A 22,137-nucleotide genomic window follows, 5' to 3' on the forward strand; every position below is an offset into this window, starting at 1 on the left:
CCTACCAATCATCAACAACATTCCTTAAATCGCAATGAAAATATTTATGTTATTACACAAATGCATACATACATATTACGCACAAAGTTTATTTTCTTTGTTTATTCTCTCTTGTTATTCTAATGTCCATCATTCACAATGCGTAACCAGCTGTCAAAATTACTTGAAGAAATAATGTATTTCTTTTCTTGAGCAATTACTTGAGAGCTGGATACGAACCTTAATGCTCTACGTGCTCTGAGTGTGGCTGTGGCAAAACTGCTTTGTTTGCAGTTTTGGTAGCAAAATTTGTTTACAGTATTTTGATCTTAATGCTCAAGTGCTCTGAGTGCGGCTATGGTAAAACTGCTTTGTTTGCAGTTTTTGTTTATATTTCAACAGAAAGAATTTCGATTCATTCCTGGGGATGATAAAAATGTAAATTCACTCTTAAGTCACCATCTAAAAAGTAAAGACGCACTCAAATTTTAAACAATTTTGAGTTTTTTTTATTTTTGTGGTTTAGGGCCATCATACGTATGTAAGTGGCGCAGTCGGTCGTGATAACTTCAATGTTATCAGAAACAAAAAAACAACGCTTATAGACGCCCACGCGACGGTTAATATCGTGCTAAGTTCTAACAGAATCTTCAACAATAGTGCGACACCGTATAACGCAAAGTCTATTACGGCATAGATAAAACCTGAATAAAATCAGGAAGACGCTACAGAATTCGGGAGAGGACGTAAGTCCAAAAGGTTACCTCAATAAAACCGCGAAAGTGCTGCAGTGCAACAAAGTAAAACAAATTAACAATAAAACAAATAAAATTAAGAAATCAACAATTAAAAATTTCAACAAAGTAAAACAAGTTAAGAATAAAACAAATAAAATTAAGAAATCAACAATTAAGAATTTCAACCAAGTAAAATAAATTAAGAAACAGCATATAACAACAACAAATAAAACAAAATGCCAGACCCTGAAACAGCACTGAAGGCTCTCTCAGACAGCATCATGAGCCAGGTCGCATACCAGACTGCTAATGTTGAGAAGATAGAAGAAGATCCAAACACGTTGTACACCTTTATTAGCCGAATCGACTACATATTGGGTCTTTATGTTACCGGAGACGCACGCTAACAGCAGATCCTGTTCGGACATATCGAGCGCGGTATCAGTGGAGAAGTTATGCGCTGCCTTGGAGTTAATGACATGAGAACTTGGGCAGACCTCAGACGACAGCTAATACTCAACTACAAGCCCCAGACCCCAAACCACATCGCTTATATTCTGGAGGAATTTCGCAGGCAATGTACGAGCATTTTTGGAGGAAGCAGAGAACCTCAAGCAAATACTAACCAGTAAGCTTGAATTAGAACAAAACTTTGAAGAAAAAACATTATACCTTAGATAAATCAAATCAAGCATATAATCTCTAATAGATAAGTTGCCCCGCACATTTATTTAAAAATCAGCAATCATAACATGCCAGATTTGCGAACACTTATAAATCTCTTACAGAAAAAATGCATTTATGAACAGATTATCAGATTAAATATAACACCCAACCAATTTATTATTCACCAATATCATACCCTACTTGACGAATGCCACCATTTTATCAACAATCATATCAACACCCAATACTCAACTACCCTAAACCAAATTTACAACCTCATCCAAATTATAATCCTCAAACAAGCCAACAACCACCAAACACACCTCGAACAAACCCAATCGACAAACTACATTTGCCCAGAACCGTTTTGGACAACAGTTCTAATACCAAAATCAACATCAATCGTATCCAAATTCTGTTGTACCCAATCAACCTACTAAGCGAGTGAGACCATCCAATAGCGATCAGAGTAGGATGAGTATTGAAGAGTTAAGACCTCAGGAGGAAGCTGCTTATCAGCAACAAATATCACTTTACTATCCGACTTATGACTATTCGAGTTATTATCCGGAACACCATGACCAAACAGACAATAGCAACCAGAATTTACCACAATTCCAACAGACCGATACAAACGAGACAGATGAGGACAAACAAGAACCAGATACCGAGCAAGCAGAAAATTTTTGACTACCAGCCCCAGAAGCCCCCAATTTATAATAATATAATACAAAGACACAATCTTAAAGTGCCTTATTGACACCGGTTCCACGATCAACATGATATCCCAGAACAGATTCAATCTACCAGTTCAGAATACAACATGTCTGATTCACACCAGCAACGGGCCACTTATCTTAAATAAAAGCATAACCATACCATCAAAATTTTTGTTCCCAACCCCGAGGAATTTTTACTGCACCCTGTTTCTGAAATTACGATCTTTTTGTGGGAAGAATGTTGTTAGCACGAACTGAGGCCGTGATAAATTATCATAAACAAAGAGGTGACTCTTTACAATAACAAATATCCATAGATAAACCCCAACACAATGCCGGAACAAAAGCAGAACAATAATACACCAACTCCAAATTTTTTAGGCATGATGCACAATTCACAAAACCGCGCCCATTCAGACTGGAACATCTTAATTTCGAGGAAAAACAAAAGCTGTGCTCTCTTTTGCAGAAGTACCATCATATATGTACAATATCATGAAGGCGACATGTTGACATTTACCAATCAAACCAAACATACTATCAATACCAAACACAATTTACCCATTTATTCTAAATCATACAGTTATCCTCAAGCCTACGAGCAAGAGGTTGAGAGTCAGGTAAAGGATATGTTGAATCAGGGAATTATACGCACAAGTAACTCGCCCTATAGTAGCCCCATCTGGGTAGTCCCAAAGAAACAAGACGCATCAGGCAAACAATAATATAGAGTTGTAATAGACTACCGAGAATTAAATGAAATAACAGTTAGTGACAGACATCCAATCCCAAACACGGACGAAATCTTGGGAAAGTTGGGAGGATGCAATTATTTCACCACTATTGATTTGGCCAAGGGTTTCCACCAAATTCAGATGGACCCGGAATCTATTTCAAAAACGGCCTTTTCCACTAAACACGGCCATTACGAGTATTTGCGTATGCCATTCGGACTTAAAAATGCACCATCCACCTTTCAACGTTGCATGAATGACATTTTACGCCCACTTTTAAATAAACACTGTCTCGTATACCTAGACGACATAATAGTGTTTTCAGCATCCCTTGATGAACACTTGAGGTCACTGGTTGGTTTTTGAAAAACTAGCCGAATCTAACTTTTAAAGCTACAACACGACAAATGTGAGTTTTTAAAACAAGAAACAAAATTTTTGGGACACATTCTGACACCAGACGGCATAAAACCTAACCCCGAGAAAATTAAGACCATACAAAAATACCCAATCCCCACTAAACCATAGGAAATAAAAGCTTTCCTGGGACTTACAGGGTATTACCGCAAATTCATTCCGAATTTTGCAAACATAGCCAAACCCATGACTAGGTATTTGAAAAAAAACACAAAGGTCGACATTTCCAACCCGGAATATGTCTCTACATTTAAAAAATTTAAATGTCTAATTTCAGAGGATCCTATTCTTAAGGTACCCGATTTTTCGAAAAAATTCATTCTAACCACAGACGCTAGTAATCTTGCTTTGGGAGCAGTGCTCTCACAAGACGGACATCCAATCAGCTACATTAGTCGAACTCTTAACGAACACGAAATCAATTACAGCACAATTGAAAAGGAACTATTGGCAATTGTATGGGTCGCAAAAACTTTTCGTCACTACTAATGGGAAGACACTTTGAAATATCTAGTGATCACCAGCCGCTAAGCTGGTTATACAGCATGAAATAGCCAAATGCAAAGCTAACCCGATGGAGAATTAAACTGTCCGAGTACGATTTTGACATCAAGTACATAAAAGGAAAAGAAAACCATGTGGCGGACGCTTTATCTCGTGTAAAATTGGAGGAGACATATTTTAGTGAACAGACCCAGCACAGTGCAGAAGAAGACAACGGTGACTTGATTTTTATAACAGAAAAACCAATTATCGTATTCAACATACAAGTAATATTTTCTAAAGGCTCACCAAACATCAAAACTATAAAATATAAAAAAAAAACACATAAGTCAAATCTTTTATGACACTATGACCGAAGAAAAAGCTGAAGAGTATTTGATCAACTATTTTTGTGGCAAGAATAGCGCGTTGTATATTGAAAGCGACGCAGATTTCGAAATCATTCAAACCGCACACAGGGAGATCAAATATTCTTCGCTGCCTGATTTTGATGAAAAACGTACCTACTTACGCAGAATTTAAGAAGCTGGTCCTGACTACTCATGAAAAACTTCTACTCCCCGGAATTCAGAAAAGCACTAAACTTTTCGGTAAAACTTACTATTTCCCTACCAACCAATTACTTATGTATCTAAAACATTATAAATGAATCCCACATTTGCAATTTGGCAAAGACAGAACACCGTAACACAAACATGCCATTGAAAACTACACCTAAACCAGAACATTGCCGCGATAAATTCATTATTAGATATTTATTCATCCGAAGGCAAACATTATTTGAGCTGCATGGACATTTATTCGTAGTTCGCTACGTTGGAGCAGATAAAGGCGAAGGACTGGATGGAACGTAAAAATGCACTTATGCGCATATTTAACCAACTGGGAAACAGCCTGGCACTTAAGCGATGGCTTGAGAGTGAGGAGGTTAATTTACAGCTCAGCACGACAAAGACAGGGATAGCAGACATAGAAAGACTACATAAAACAATTAATGAAAAGATCCGCATAATTAATACATCTGACAATGACGAACCCAAATTGAGCAAAATGGAAACAATTCTTTACATATACAATCACAAAATCAAACATGACACCACTGGACGAACCCCTGCACACATATATCTTTACGATGGACACCAAATACTTGACACTCAGGAAAACAAAGATAATAAGATAAACAAAATTAACATTGACAGACAATAATATGAAGTTAACACCAGATACAGAAAGGGCCCTCTACAGAAAGGCAAATTAGAAAATCCATTTAAACCAAACAAAATTGTAGAACAAACAGACGCAAAACAGAAACAGAGTTACACATTATTACAAACACAATTTAAAAAACGTAAGAAAATTAATCAGATCCCAACTCAACAGGTACTTGGTGCACAGTAGCATTGCTGCTCATTTTTACTGGCGCAGGCCATACACAACAAATCTAAATAAATGACATTACCACCGGTTACGGATATCTCCTTTATTCGGACAAACCAATGCAGATACCTTCATCCTTTGAACACCATTTTTTAACCATTAACTTGACAAAAATAAACCAGGTAACAGATTACTTTGAAGAAAAGCTGAGTGGCGGTTACCAGGCAACAGAAATCAAATTTTTATATTATAAACTAAGAAGAGAGTTGAATAGGATAACCTTACACCACTAGAACAGGGAGAAACGTGGACTTTTTAATATTGTGGGCTCATCCTTGAGATAACTTTTTGGAACACTTAACGATAACGATCGCTCAGAGATACAAAAAAATTGGAGGCAAGGACGCACGACTCGGTGAGGGTACATGAATTAAACGACGCCATACAACTACTTAATAAACACTGGAATACAAAACATGGAAAACACTATAAACATTCAGAACCAAATTAACGCCCTTTTATACGAACTAATGCAATTTTTGGAATACATAGAATACATAGAAATGGGAATGCAAGTCTCTAGACTGGGACTGTTTAACCCCAAACTATTGAATTACGACAAACTCGAAAACGTTGTAAACAAAATATGTTAAGCATTAAAACATCCACTTGGATAATTACAATGATAATCAATTATTAATTATATTGCACATACCTACTAACTATTTACTATCAAACACACTTAAAATAGTCCCCTACCCAGACCCCAACGGCTATCAGCTAGAATATACATACTGACACACAATCCTATTTTGAAAGAATGAATAAAGTCTATAATAATGAAAACAAAGAAATAAACAATGAATGCGTCACCAATATTATCAAACGTTTAAATCCATTTTGTAACTTCAAGCCAGTAAACACAAGAGATATAATAAGAGCCTTATATAATCATTACTTGGAATTTGACCAAAACCAGTCTCAAACAAAACAGTCAAAATTCAAACAATAAAACATTAATAGAAGGAAACAAAATGATAAGGCAAACCTTTTAAGTCCAGAAATAGACTTAACCCCATTACATACACCGATAAACATAACAAAAATCAAAACTGTACAACACAACGATATTGTCGAACTCATTTCACAAAACAACACTACACTTTATATACGAATAATTATTATAACCACTGCACTTATTTTATTATTCTTATACTCAAAATATGTTACTCAAAATCCATTTATAAAGCTATATGCAAAATTAAGAAAACAAAACCAGAATATGCCGCAGGAAATTGAATTAGAGGAGGCACCATTGCCCACATTGTACCCATCTATCCCAGCCCAAGTATAGGATTCTCTTTAAGCGAAGGGCAGTGACGTATTCTGCCATACACACACGGCTTAAAAAATTTGTTTACAGGATTTTGATTTTAATGCTCAAGTGCTCTGAGTGCGGTTATGATAAAACTGCTTTGTTTGCAGTTTTGGTTTATATTTCAACAGAAAGAATTTACATTCATTCCTGCGGATGATAAAAATGTAAATTCACTCTTAAGTCACCATCTAAAAAATAAAGACGCACTCAAATTTTAAACAATTTTGAGTTTTTTTTATTTTTATGGCATAGGGTCAATAAAACCGCGAAAGTGCTGCAGTGCAACAAAGTAAAACAAATTAAAATAAAACAAATAAAATTAAGAAATCAACAATTAAAAATTTCAACAAATTAAAACAAGTTAAGAATAAAACAAATAAAATTAAGAAATCAACAATTAAGAATTTGAACCAAGTAAAATAAATTAAGAAACAACATATAACAACAACAAATAAAACAAAATGCCAGACCCTGAAGCAGCACTGAAGGCTCTCTCAGACAGCATCATGAGCCAGGTCGCATACCAGACTGCTAATGTTGAGAAGATAGAAGAAGATCCAAACACGTTGTACACCTTTACTAGCCGAATCGACTACATATTGGGTCTTTATGTTACCGGAGACGCACGCTAACAGCAGATCCTGTTCGGACATATCGAGCGCGGTATCAGTGGAGAAGTTATGCGCTGCCTTGGAGTTAATGACATGAGATCTTGGGCAGACCTCAGACGACAGCTAATACTCAACTACAAGCCCCAGACCCCAAACCACATCGCTTATATTCTGGAGGAATTTCGCAGGCAATGTACGAGCATTTTTGGAGGAAGCAGAGAACCTCAAGCAAATACTAACCAGTAAGCTTGAATTAGAACAAAACTTTGAAGAAAAAACATTATACCTTAGATAAATCAAATCAAGCATATAATCTCTAATAGATAAGTTGCCCCGCACATTTATTTAAAAATCAGCAATCATAACATGCCAGATTTGCGAACACTTATCTCTTACAGAAAAAATGCATTTATGAACAGATTATCAGATTAAATATAACACCCAACCAATTTATTATTCACCAATATCATACCCTACTTGACGAATGCCACCATTTTATCAACAATCATATCAACACCCAATACTCAACTACCCTAAACCAAATTTACAACCTCATCCAAATTATAATCCTCAAACAAGCCAACAACCACCAAACACACCTCGAACAAACCCAATCGACAAACTACATTTGACCAGAACCGTTTTGGACAACAGCTCCAATACCAAAATCAATATCCATTATATTCACATTCTGTTGTACCCAATCAACCTACTAAGCGAGTGAGACCATCCAATAACGATCAGAGTAGGATGAGTATTGAGAGTTAAGACATCAGGAGGAAGCTGCTTATTAGCAACAAATCTCACTTTACTATCCGACTTATGACTATTCGAGTTATTATCCGGAACACCATGACCAAACAAACAACATCAACCAGAATTTACCACAATTCCAACAGACCGATACAAATGAGACAGATGAGGACACACAAGAACCAGATACCGAGCAAGCAGAAAATTTTTGACTACCAGCCCCAGGACGCCCCCAATTTATAATAATAAAATACAAAGACACAATCTTAAAGTGCCTTATTGACACCGGTTCCACGATCAACATGATATCCCAGAACAGATTCAATCTACCAGTTCAGAATACAACATGTCTGATTCACACCAGCAACGGGCCACTTATCTTAAATAAAAGCATAACCATACCATCAAAATTTTTGTTCCCAACCCCCGAGGAATTTTTACTGCACCCTGTTTCTGAGAATTACGATCTTTTTGTGGGAAGAATGTTGTTAGCACGAACTGAGGCCGTGATAAATTATCATAAGCAAGAGGTGACTCTTTACAATAACAAATATCCATAGATAAACCCCAACACAATGCCGGAACAAAAGCAGAACAATAATACACCAACTCCAAATTTTTTAGGCATGATGCACAATTCACAAAACCGCGCCCATTCAGACTGGAACATCTTAATTTCGAGGAAAAACAAAAGCTGTGCTCTCTTTTGCAGAGGTACCATCATATATGTACAATATCATGAAGGCGACATGTTGACATTTACCAATCAAACCAAACATACTATCAATACCAAACACAATTTACCCATTTATTCTAAATCATACAGTTATCCTCAAGCCAGTGACAGACATCCAATCCCAAACATGGACGAAATCTTGGGAAAGTTGGGAGGATGCAATTATTTCACCACTATTGATTTGGCCAAGGGTTTCCACCAAATTCAGATGGACCCGGAATCTATTTCAAAAACGGCCTTTTCCACTAAACACGGCCATTACGAGTATTTGCGATGCCATTCGGACTTAAAAATGCACCATCCACCTTTCAACGTTGCATGAATGACATTTTACGCCCACTTTTAAATAAACACTGTCTCGTATTCCTAGACGACATAATAGTGTTCCGCAGCACAAACACTGCTGCAACAAACCATAATAGAAAGCAACAATGATGTCGCCTTACTGAGTGAGCAATATTGCCAACGTTCGGAAAGTACTTGGATCACAGATATAAGTGGCAAAGCTGCAATATGGTCCTGCAACGAACAATCATTCACATCTTGCTGCAGAGAAGCAAAAAATGGTTTCACATGGGCGCAAATAGGAGGAATTTATTTCGTAAGCTGTTATGCCCGTCCCAGCGCATCCGTTGGAGAATTTGAACACTTCCTCCTTGAATTATCTTTAGAAAGAAGATGCATATCACCGATAATAATGGCAGGTGACTTTAATGCATGGTCTACTGCTTGGGGTAGCAGATGTTCAAACCATTGTGGGCGTCTAGTTCTAGAATTCCTGAGCCAAACGAACCTCACAATTATTAATAGCGGCACCAAAAATACCTTCCAAAAAGAACTAAAGGCTCTATAATAGACCTGATGTTTGCAAATGACGCACTTAGCAGACACATTAAGTGGGAGGTGTCAGACATGTTTACATATAGTGATCACATGGCAATCATTGCAGAAGTTTCGTTCTATCGGGCCCAGGAAATCTCACGCTTGGTTCACGCGATTCCGAGTTCATCGTCCCGTCCGTCCTGGCCCGCGCCACCGTTCACCTGTTCGCTACCGTTGTACGTTGCTTCGGATTGATGTCCGCCGCTATAATAAAATTACATCCACCCGCCGCGTCAGCGAATTGAAAGTTTGATCCAGCGAGAACCGGATAAAACCTGGATCTGGTAATTGGCGGTTCAGTCCGGCGCATGCACGAAGAACCCCAGCCCGGTTGAGAAGTTGTTCGCCCTATTTTGCCAAACCGACCGCCATAATGAAACGACAGCCGAATACCCGCCAGCCCCTGCCCGAAGCGTTCGCCACCGATTTGCGCGCCGCATCAGCCCACCAGCGAGCGCCCATCCCGGACCCGAAATTAGCTAATTTTTGAATCTCGCGCGGATTGATTCTTCGTGCGCCTGACAATAAATGGGCAAAGCGGTACGAAAGTTATTAATAAGAAACCGCCGGAGATTGCAATCCAGGTGCTTCGCGGACTATCGGAAAGACAATAAGGCTTCAGAAAACAGAGGTCTACTATCGATGCACTGAAAGAAGTTGTCGACACTGCGAAAAGAGCAGTAAGTGACAAAAGATGGAAAGGTGGTACATAAAAATATTGTGCGCTGATCACCCTGGCTGTGAAGAATGCATTCAACTCTGCTAAATGGAAAAACATATTCGAAGCCCTATATGGAATACGCGCCCCTCAGTACCTCATAAATATCGTTATGAGTTATTTTAAAAATAGAAAACTGATCTACGACACCACCGAAGGCATCAAGAGCTACCCTACTACAAGCGGAGTACCACAAGGATCTGTTTTAGGCCCTCTCTTATGGAATCTAGTTTATGATGGGGTGCTAAGAATTCCACAGCTTAAAAACGTTAAGCTAATTGCATACGCGGACGACCTTATAGTGCTAGTAGTAGGTAAACAACTTGATGACCTACAAAATAAATGTAATGAATGCATAAATGGTCTACGCCAATGGTTTTCTTCCAAGAGTTTGGAACTGGCTGAGCACAAAACAGAGGTATTGCTCATAAGCACCAGGAAAATTGAAAAAAAAATAACTCTCACTATAGGAGAGTGCGTAATTACTTCACAAACACAGTTGAAGTATTTAGGGGTAATATTGGACTCCAAACTGAAATCAAACAGTACTTAGCAAACATAGCAAATAAAGCAAATAAGATTTATAACGCGTGATCAAGAATGATGGCAAATAGAGGCTGTGTGCACTCCAGCCGCCGACTTCTATTCGCAAAAGCTATGAGCTCAGTTATACTATATGCAGCTCCAGTATGGATACAGGCACTAACCATAAAAGCGTATGCCAAAACAATAAATGAGGTGCAGAGACTCACAGCAATAAGGGTAACAAGTGCTTTCCGAACTATTTCCAGCGAAGCATCTAAAATACTAGCTAGTATGCCGCCCATAGTCATCCAGGGTGACGAGCTCAGCGCCAATTACAGAAACCCAAAAGAGAGAACAGAGAAAGAAGAGTATAACTATATGGCAGCAACGGTGGCAAGCCTCAACTAAAGAACGGTAGACCCACAGACTTATACCTGACATCCATACGTGGATAAGTAGACGACTTGGGGACCTGGATTTCCACCTGACCCAAAAATTAAGCGGGCTACCTATACAAATTTCGAAATGACGTCAGTCCGTATTGTTCGATGTGTGCGGAGTCCATAGAAGATTCTGAACACGTATTTTTCCATTGTCCTCTGTTTCGAAACATAAGGAAAAAGTTAGAAACTGCACTTGGTGGTAGCCTAACAGTGGAAAAATTGACTGCATTTATGTGTAAGTCCTCTGATAAGTGGATAGCTGTTCGCGAAGCGGCAACTTCCATCATGACTACATTAAAACAGTTACAGCAGAGTAGGCGTTAGTCCGTACGTGTTATAGAGGAGACGTAAAATGTCTTGTCACTCCCATGAAGTAATACCTTATCTGGTGGTTCCGTAGGAGTGTCTTGAGTTGGGAGTAGGTTAGGTTTAGCGGATTAAAGTTCCGCACTCCGGCTTTCGATGCTTCCTCCTACTATAAAAAAAAAACAATCCCTTGATGAACACTTGAAGTCACTCGAGTTAGTTTTTGAAAAACTTGCCGAAGCTAACTTTTAAAGCTACTACTCGAAAAAAGTGAATTTTTAAAACAAGAAACAAAATTTTTGGTACACATTCTGATACCAGACGGCATAAAACCTTACCCCGAGAAAATTAAAGCCATACAAAAATACCCAATCCCCACTAAACCATAGGAAATAAAAGCTTTCCTGGGACTTACAGGGTATTACCGCAAATTCATTCCGAATTTTGCAAACATAGCCAAACCCATGACTAGGTGTTTGAAAAAAGACACAAAGCTCGACATTTCCAACCCGGAATATGTCTCTACATTTAAAAAATTTTAATGTCTAATTTCAGAGAATCCTATTCTTAAGGTACCCGATTTTTCGAAAAAATTCATTCTAACCACAGACGCTAGTAATCTTGCTTTGGGAGCAGTGCTCTCACAAGACGGACATCCAATCAGCTACATTAGTTGAACTCTTAACGAACACGAAATCAATGAAATGCTCAAGTGCTCTGAGTGCGGCTATGGTAAAACTGCTTTGTTTGCAATTTCGGTTTATATTTCAACAGAAAGAATTTAGATTCATTCCTGCGGATGATAAAAATGTAAGTTCAGTCTTAAGTCACCATCTAACAAATAAAGACGCACTCAAATTTTAAACAATTTTGAGTTTTTTTTTTTATTTTTGTGGCATAGGGCCATAATAACGTAAGTATACTACATATATATATAACTACAACTGGATTCGGCCACGCGTTGCTGTGGTATACATTTTATACTATTATTCATAAATAAACTATTCAATACTTTTTTGTCGGTATAAGAATCCAAGGGATGTTCTTGAGGTTTAATTATGAATATGTTCATGCAAGTAAATTTCACATCAAAAAATAACAAATTTATGGCTACTTTCTCAATGTCTGGTTACCATCCTTTCTGTCCAGTTAATAGAGATGTCTTTCTTAATAGAACGTCCATTTAATAGAGCTTCCACTATATTTTTTAATTACAGATTGTTTTTATAATCCTATCTGCACACAGTGTGATAAATTTTGCTAAAATCGGTTCTGTAGTTTAGGAAACCATCGCGAACAAACAACATGACACGTAATTTTTATATATTAAGATAGATTTACTTAATATATTTTTACATCTCTTCAATTAAACAAAAAAAAGAATACTAATATTTCCATGTCAATCCCACTGCGACTTTTATTTATTTTATGGCAGTCAAAGAAATATTGGAGACAATAGTATTTGTCACACGCTTTACATTTCGGTGTAGTTTGTGGTGTTTTTTTGGAAGCCTTTTCTCTAACCGATTCTTTGGAAATTCTTTTATAGCATAATATACAACGACGCCACTTTGATCGAGCAAGATCCTCCAATGTATTATTTTCTTTTCCTTGTACGACCATCTCTTCTTCCCCTTGTTCCAATTCTGAATGAGGGTTCAACGATTTTTTCCTTCAATTACGTCGTTTAAGCTTGCTGAATAACCAGTCCCACGGAGCTAAATCCGATAAATGCGGTGGTTGAAGCACGATATTGGTTGAAAATTTAACGAAAAACTCACAAAGAATCAATGCCATATGCGACGGTGTATTATCGTAGTGCAAAAAATTAGAGTTGTGCACATAATTCCGGTCTCATTTTACGAATAGCTTAGCGCCAAGGAAATATAACACCCTATTGTATAGTATTGCTTCTTTACAGTTTGGCCGGACGGAGGGAATTCAATGTGCACCATACCTCGATAATCAAAAAAACTGATGACATAACGTAGATTTTTGACCTTCTTTGACGTGGTTTTTTGAAGTTATACTTCTTATACGAGTTCGGAAAAGGTTGCGATAGATTCAGGTTGCGCAACCTTGCTCAATATGAATCTAACGCAACCTTGTCTGCGAAAATGTTCGAGCAGCAAGCGAAGCGGTAACAATCGGCAATCGTTTGTTCGTTTCTTTCGGCACAGCTCAGCTCAGCCAACAACACAATGTTGCCATGCTTATGCTGTTGTTGTTTTTGTAGAACAATGTTTAAATTTTTGGTTGGTGACATATTCACATGCGTGCGCATATGTATGTTTGTATACTTGTGCATTATTGAAGTTATGCTTCTTTTTCTTTCGTTTGTCTTTCATTTCTGCGAATTCTCAACTATTTTGCGTATCTTTTGGTTGAAATACTCTGCGTTGGCCTTTGAAAAATTAAGGCTATACTTTACAGTATCATTTTTGTAGTTAGTCTTCATTTACATTTTTTGGAAATCGACCCGCGATGACGAGGTATATCGTTTTATCTGACAGCGTGAGGTTTAAGAAGTTCATTTCTAATTTTGTCTTGTGGCATATTAGAAATGATGTTTCTTCGAAAATCGTTCGCTTACAACGGATAAAACGACTTCTGAGTGGTGATTTGAATGAATAAATTCCTTTTGGTTGAAATGCTCTGCGTTGGCCGGTGAAAAGTTAAGACTATACTTCTCAGGATCATTCATTACTTTCATTTCTTCAAAGAAATTAATGACCTTGAGAAATATGCATATTTGCATTACTTCGTTGTCATTTCCATATTCGTAGCAATAGAATTTCTATGGCATAAGTAAAGTAATGGCCGCCGATTGTCACCCTTGCCGCTGTAGCAGCAAACATGCGTAAATATGTATGTATGTATGTATACGTATGATCGTGAATACATATCGACGCAGATTTTTGCGAGAAGCACCAGAAAGTTGTGCAATTTATGATTTTTAGCTTTTGCCAGCGTCGCGAAAAGACGACTTGTTGGCAAAGGCATGCTCGGGGAGATGTTACGGCCTCTGTTTTTATGAATGAAGCGAGATCGCTTGTGGAATTTGCGCCTGCGTTCATGAAATCGTTTTTGTTTTGTAAAATGTGAATTCAAGTTTTCTAGTTTTCTTTCATACAAAATGGTATGCATTTCTTGAAAGATCACTAAGAAGTATAACTTCATCCGCGCGTAGGGACTCCACGCACCTTTTTTGGCTTCGGCTCACCTTTGCCACGCTATTCAGCCGATATATCATCTGTTTCCGAGTCGTAAGCATATGTCCAAGACTTATCGGCATTAATAACATCCTGGTAGTCGGAATGCATTGTTTCAAAGACGTTAACGCTTGAGTGATTTTTTAACCAATCCGCTATTCCAACGATGCCATTAAGACTTCTGACTTCTTCATCGTCGATTATCAAGCACTAATTCTCTTATTTCGTAGACTTTTTGATCATCAGTTGATGTTGATGCCGTCTATCAATCTGTCGAATACATTGCCATGAGGTTAATGTTCTTATGTGGGCATTTGAGATCATGTAATAATCATTCTCATAATTGCGTCGCCTAGGTAGTTTTGTGCTGATCATTGTAGAAGTCTACAAATGGCAGAAAAATCAGCAGTGTTTAAATGAGTTAAGCTTCCCCTCAATCTATCTGGGAAAAACTGGTGCACCGAAAGGAAACACAACACAATACACCACATCCGATGACACCATACTCATACATCACCACACAACACAACTTCCCACACCTATTCACCAACCCCATCAACAAAATGGATAGACAAAATTACAGCGAACACATTCGTTGTTGATACTTTCCGTTCTGCACTAATGAGTTCAGACCGGCCAAGTTGGTTTCTATCTTTAATATATTATAATATCTTAGTACGAAAGGACCAGGTATTAGGCTACACGGTTATAGCCGAGTAAACAACAGCGCGAGTTAATATCATTTTCTTGATATAAGATAAAAAAAAATATATTTTTATTGCTTCGCAGAAATGCGTACACTTTATTAATATTCTTAAAGCTGCCTCTAATATAACTAATTTATACTAGTGAGATGCGGCTGCTGTTATCTGGTTGAGATGCGGTAGTTATTATCTGCTTGCCATTTGTTTGTTGAAAGTCGGTATCTGTTATCTTGTTATCACTTGTTCGTTATTGTTGAGACGCGGTGGTTACCGCAGTGAATTATTCCATTACCATATGTTTGTTGTTTACATGTTGGGAATAATTTTCTTGATAATGCATGTTTGGTTGTTATTAATGATGCTTAGTGGAAACATTGTTTACGTGCCTTGTGACGAAGTCACTAACTCCCCTTAAAATGAAGCGTCCTCGCTTTAACGTGTATGTTGTTCTTGTTGGAGTTTGAATAGTTCTATTTGATACGTTTCGTCGATTCTTTTGCTTCTTACTTTCGCTTTCTTTGCTATGTAACATTTTCAGAGTTTGTCTATACCATAGAAAAGTAATGCTGGTGTGCATAACCCCAGGATGCAGAAGAAGGCGTATTGGACGGGATGTTCCTCGATTGTTATCAGGAAAGTTGACATTTCTTAAATATTGCTCAATTTATAATCGGCATTGGATTCGATGATGCGTAGGACTTCTAGTTATTGGTCAAGTTGTTTGTATATGGCATCTTTGAATTCCTGTTGCAGGTTAGAATATTGTTTTCCATCGATTGTTGTGATTGAAGAGTAGTTGAATTTTATTAATTTCGTCCCCTTTCTTTTACGTTTACGTACGTGTGGTTGTATTCTGTTATGATATTTCCGTATCTCAATCTCAAGTATTTGGAGTGGTGCGCTGTTTTCGTTTATCACTTCATATTTGTCTTATTCTCTAATATGTTAATAGTGCAATTATCTGAGTTCTTAATTTTACATATATAGTTTTTCAATAGGTGCAAAGACATTGTTATCTTAGAATCTAATAATATCTAAATCTAATATTATCCGCAGATCCGCCCGCTCCGAGTTGTCAAGGATATCATTTACCGAGATAATAGTATAATGGTGTAAGGTAACCCTATGCGAAATATTATTTCCTATCTGAGTGGCATCACCGGCACATCAAAAGCAACACTCGACTTTCAACCGCCAAAGTGAACGCAGCCTCTCGTGTTATATTTCCTCTTTTAAAATAAACTTTGTGAACTAAAATTTAATTATTCATTTTATATATAAATAAAACGACCAACCTGTGAACAATGAGAAAGTGTCCGATTATCTTAAAATTTACCTTTTCAAATCACAAGTGGGATTACTTCACGCGTACAAACCTCAAATGTGTACTAATACGTTTACCTGTACACAATTTTGAAAACGGTTTCGCGGTGATTTAGTGATCAAATATGTGTGGAAATTAATAAACGGAAAATGTGCTAAACGTTAATCTGTACATTTTCAAACGACATTATTTCTACCATGCTTGTATAACGAAAAGAACATACGGTTCTTAGTGAAACGCATTTACGTACATACGTGTGAAATACTGCAAAACGTTAACCTGCAGATTTCATAAACCTAAAGTGTAAATGACAAGACCGGTTGTGTATAAGTTTATAATGTTCTTTATTTCCCTTGCTTCGGAGCATGGGCAGCCGTAAAAGCTGAGCGAGTAAATACAACTGAACTTTTTAAAACTATTGCAGCGGCGACTACGCCTAAATACCTGTCTGAATAAACTGCACACGCTCTGCCGCGTGACTTGCCAGCGCAGTAGCAGCTATAGGTGTTTGTTGTTGTCACGCGCAACTCGTTGAGCGCGTCGTTAGCAATATCGTTGGCAGTGGAGTACCTGGCTTCTGCAGTTTGAAAAATAATTTTCGCACGCTCAGCTCCAGACGCATCGTCAGCGATTTCGGTGGAATTGAAATGTTGTCCGGAAGCGTGTTGTTGCTCTTGTTCTTTTGTTGTTGGCTACTATGGTGTGTTAACTTGTATTATAAAAAATGGAAATTTTTGAGATATAACTTGACCTACAATTTAAACGTGTAAAACAGTGAGCATCATCTCGATCATTCGATATAACGGCTAACGGTGCATCATCTTGAACATTCGATTTAACGGCGCGTGAGTTACATCTCAGGTTACGTCTGACGACATACAGTTGTGCACCACATCGCATGATCAGCCAGTACGTGACCAAAACAGCAGACTCAGCATATTTTGAGTCTGTTGGAATGTGCGGTACACCCACACATTGGGGCAGACTCGAGTTGCTGATCTGATGGCAGGGTCTGACTGATGCTCACTACCGAACAGTAAACAACGCTTTTTAATCTATAACTGGCGCAGTCGAACGGAACGGTTCTATATTCTCCCTCAGCTCCGCTCAGCTAGCAAAGAAAAGCTAAATAAATTATTTTTAAACAAAAGTACTGTTGTTAAAAGAAAAGTGGCAAAGATACAGCTAATCATATAAATCCCAAATCAGAACAAAATAATACATTTGAGTTGGAAAATTATAGCAAAAGCAAAAACAAAATTCAAAAAGTGAAAGAATTTGTGAAAAGTGCAAAACAAAAATTATTTTTGAGAAAAAATAAAGAAAACTGTTGAAAACCCTAAAAGTGAGCTCTAAAATATTCCATTGGATTACTGCATTTGGATTACCTTTAATACAAAAACAACTACAGCAACAGCGGAGACAGCAGCAGCAGCTTTAAAAAAAAAAAAACAACAATATCAACAGCAGCAATAGCGGAGCAGCAGCAGCTTTAGCAAAAAAACAACAACATAAACAGCAACAACAGCAGCAGCAGCTATAGTGCAGAAAAGTATTGTAAGAATAAATTAAATATTGATATTTTAAGAAAACAATTTAAATAAAATGGCTCAAAATAATAGGAATTTAGAAAACTGTGTAGTAGCAATTACACAATTGTTAGAATTAAATGCAATAAATAATCAGAGGTCAATAAGACAACGTATTGAAAAAGATTTAAAGTATGTAAGTTCTTTTGAGGGTAATGCCGGCCAATTGCCAGCATTCATTGAGGCTATAGATAGGATTCTGAGGGATTATTCAAACCAGGAAAAGGAAGTTTATAGAGTAGTGTATGACTTAAAAATAATCGGGAAAGCAAAAAATTATTTGTATCTTGCCCCACCAGCTAGTTGGGAAGATTACAAAATAAAACTTAAACAACATTTTAAGCCAAGAAAAGATCAGATGACTATAACGAAAAAAATAAATACATTACGAGTAGGTAGCATTACTGAGTTAAGCAGGAGAATCAATGAAATAATTGATGCTATAACCGAATTTGGAGCTCTGGATGAAAACGGGGAAGCAATGAAGGACATTTTTTCAGGTATGCTTATTCAACGTATTAAGCAAATCACATCGGGGACTTGTGCTTATGCAATAAGGAACTCAATTTCATTGACTCAGTTAGCAGGAATTATATACAGTTTCATAGGGCTAGACGATGGAAACTTAAATCCTATATTTTTAACAAGAAATAGAAATTCAAACCAATTTGATCAGAAGGCAAGAAATTTTAATAGTAACCAAAATCAAAATAATCAAAGAATAAACAACTTTAGGAGACAAAATATTGGCGATCAAACCAATGATCGTTATTATGCACAAAATAATTCGGGACGATACTCACAAAGAAATACTAACTTTTCAGGGCAAAATAATTATCATCCAAATAATCCACAGAGACAAACTAATTATCGGACAGGAAATTCAGGCCAATATACAAATCAATATCGTAGTAATAATATTAATAATAATAATAACGGCTATGGTAATTCAGCAAGACAAAATATACAGAACGGCACTCGACAAACAAGACGTTCAAAATGGCCCAACACCCATGGATGTTGATGCTGTGAGCAGGACAGAGGAAACGAATAACAACGAGGAATTTTTTACCAATTAGCCTCGGAAAATCAAAATAAAATATTAATTTCACTTACTTTGTTTAACAAAAAATGGTGTGCATTGGTAGACCCAGGCTCTACTATTAGTATTATGAAAAAATCAAGCTTTGAAAATTATAAGTTACCGGTTCTTGAAAAAATAAAACAAGAATTAGTACACTGAATGGTGATATAAGAGCGTCTAACGAAAGAGTTAAGACACCATGTCCGCTAGAATTTAAATACCCTCAGGATGAGATGGTTGAAAATAGACTTTGAAAAACCGTACGATCTTCTACTAGGAAACAATTTTATATTAAATAATTTCAATATAATCGATATTGAAAACGAAGAAATTGAGCTTAAAAATTCCGTTTTATTCAAAAACTATCCAAGAGCAAGTATATGTATTGGAAGAAAGTAAAATGCATTTAAAATCAAATGAACGAAAAAAGGTTGAAAAATTGCTAAGGAAGTATGAAAAATTGATTTATAAAGAAGGCGATGCCTTGACAAACACAAACACGGTGGTCCACGAAATAAGGACAACCACAAACCAGCAAATTAATTCAAAAATATATAGGTTACCTCCGAAACATGAGGAAGAAGCGATAAGGCACATTAGGGAGCTAGAAAAGCAAGGTATAGTTCGGAAAAGTAGGAGTAAATATAGTTCACCTATTATCAAAGTACCAAAAAAATGTGATAGTATGGGCAATAAAAAATTTCGTTTAGTAATCGATTACCGTAGACTAAATCAAATAACTGTCGATGATAAATATCCTTTGCCAAACATTGATGGAATCTTAGACAAGTTGGGCAAGGGGCAGTACTTAAGCACTCTTGATCAAGCCAAAGGTTATCATCAAATTTTAGTGGATAAAAAGGATATTGAAAATACAGCTTTTGTATCTCCGGTGGGATTATACGAATATATAAGAATGCCCTTCGGACTAAAAAATGCTCCGGCTATCTTTCAACGACTAATGAATGACATATTACGGAAATACATAAATAAGATATGTGTGGTTTATTTGGACGACGTGTTAATCTTTTCAACGTCATTGGAGGAACATTTAAACTCCTTAGAGAAAATTTTTTCAAAGTTAAAGGAACATAATTTAAAAATTCAGATAGATAAATGTAGTTTTCTAAAGAGAGAAACAAAATTGTTGGGCCATACCTTAACAAAAGAAGGGATTAAGCCAAATCAGGACAAGATAGCAGCAATACAAAATTTGAAAATACTTAGAACCGAAAAACAATTAAAAAGTTTCTTGGGAGCCACTGGTTATTATAGAAAGTTCATTAGGGACTACTCAAAAATTGCATATCCAATGATTAAATATTTAAAAAAGGGTTATAAAATAAATTCAAGAGATACGCAGTACATAGCTAGTTTTGAAAATTTGAAATCACTAATATCATCACATCCAATTTTAAAATTTCCTGAATATGATAAGGAATTTACTATTACAACGGATGCAAGTGATTACGCAATAGACGCAGTGCTTTCTCAACAAGGTCAGCCAGTGTGCTACATTAGCAGAACTTTAAATAACCATGAACAGAAATATGCTACAACAGATAAAGAATTCCTAGCCATTATATATTCAACTAGTTGACGCCGCAGCCGTTGTCCTGCGCGAAATTATGTGTTTTGAATTGATTGATTGAATTTTTGTCTTAAATTCATATTGTGTTGATTATCATTTATTTGAGATTTTTCTATATATTTTTTTTTTCAATGTAACGCAGCTTGATAAACAACAATTTTTGGTTTCTGTTCCGGTGTACAGAAAAGATGGATCGTGAGCACGCCACGTATATCTGGCCGTGTGAAAATTATAGAATTTCCAAATTTATACCACACACTATGCGACTATCCTTGTGTCCTGTCGATTGTCATTTCAAATGCAATTTTCCTTGGAAACGAAATACGTTTGAACTGAAATGGCAAATCGTTAGAACTCAAAAGAAATCCGTAGAATCAAACATTCTGCCCCATGTATTTGATAGGTGCGTCACAATCATATTGCGAAACATAATAACGACAGATCCAACTTTGAGAGGCAAATGATGCGGTGGCATACCAAGCCTCTCCAAAGAATTTATTTAGAAATTTCACTGGATAATTCACGGTTTTGCCAGCTAACATTGCGCATGCATTTAAGGAATCGTACTAACGATAATTTGTCCAATGTTCGTATAAACATTCCTGATGAGTCCATCTTTCGTGAATTGATAAATGGCACATGGAATTGATATCAAACCTCCGGAAGTATCAACCGGTATTTACCCATTTCCAATTCTTAGCGTATACGATGTAAAATGTGTTCGGCAATGTAATTTTTGGTCGTATCCCATAACTGACGCGAATTTGAAGGCTGATCATCGCCAAAAGTGTGCGAACTTCATTCCAGTGATTATCATTGTATGAATAATATCAAGGTATTTCCGAATAGAGCAAGTTCTCGCAAACGGTTCACTGACGAAAGTTGAGAAAAAACTCGTAATTGTTAATTTTGTTGCTGGAGGTGTTTCCCCTGTCTGTACTGTATTCTCTGGGTTGAAATACACTCTTTGGCCATGTTCCAAAAGAACTGCGAAACGCACAACAGTCGGAAAACGTTCATGAATTACAAAAACAAATATCCTACAAAGCGCTTCATTGCAGTTCACGTATCGAACGTATCGTTGAAGACCAGTAACCGCCATGTTGCTTCCTTTGGTGACGTATTTACAAACATATTTTATCGATTAC

The 22,137-nt window shown here is 36.9% G+C and overlaps 1 pseudogene; it reads left to right on the top strand.

Annotated features, from left to right (window-relative positions):
- The first annotated feature begins 13,901 nt into the window (after nucleotides 1-13,901).
- Nucleotides 13,902-14,104, top strand: LOC120779931 (annotated as a pseudogene).
- The last annotated feature ends 8,033 nt before the right edge of the window (nucleotides 14,105-22,137 follow it).

Source organism: Bactrocera tryoni, unplaced genomic scaffold (genome assembly GCF_016617805.1).
Source record: "Bactrocera tryoni isolate S06 unplaced genomic scaffold, CSIRO_BtryS06_freeze2 scaffold_11, whole genome shotgun sequence".
In the NCBI taxonomy this organism is placed as follows: Eukaryota; Metazoa; Arthropoda; class Insecta; order Diptera; family Tephritidae; genus Bactrocera; species Bactrocera tryoni.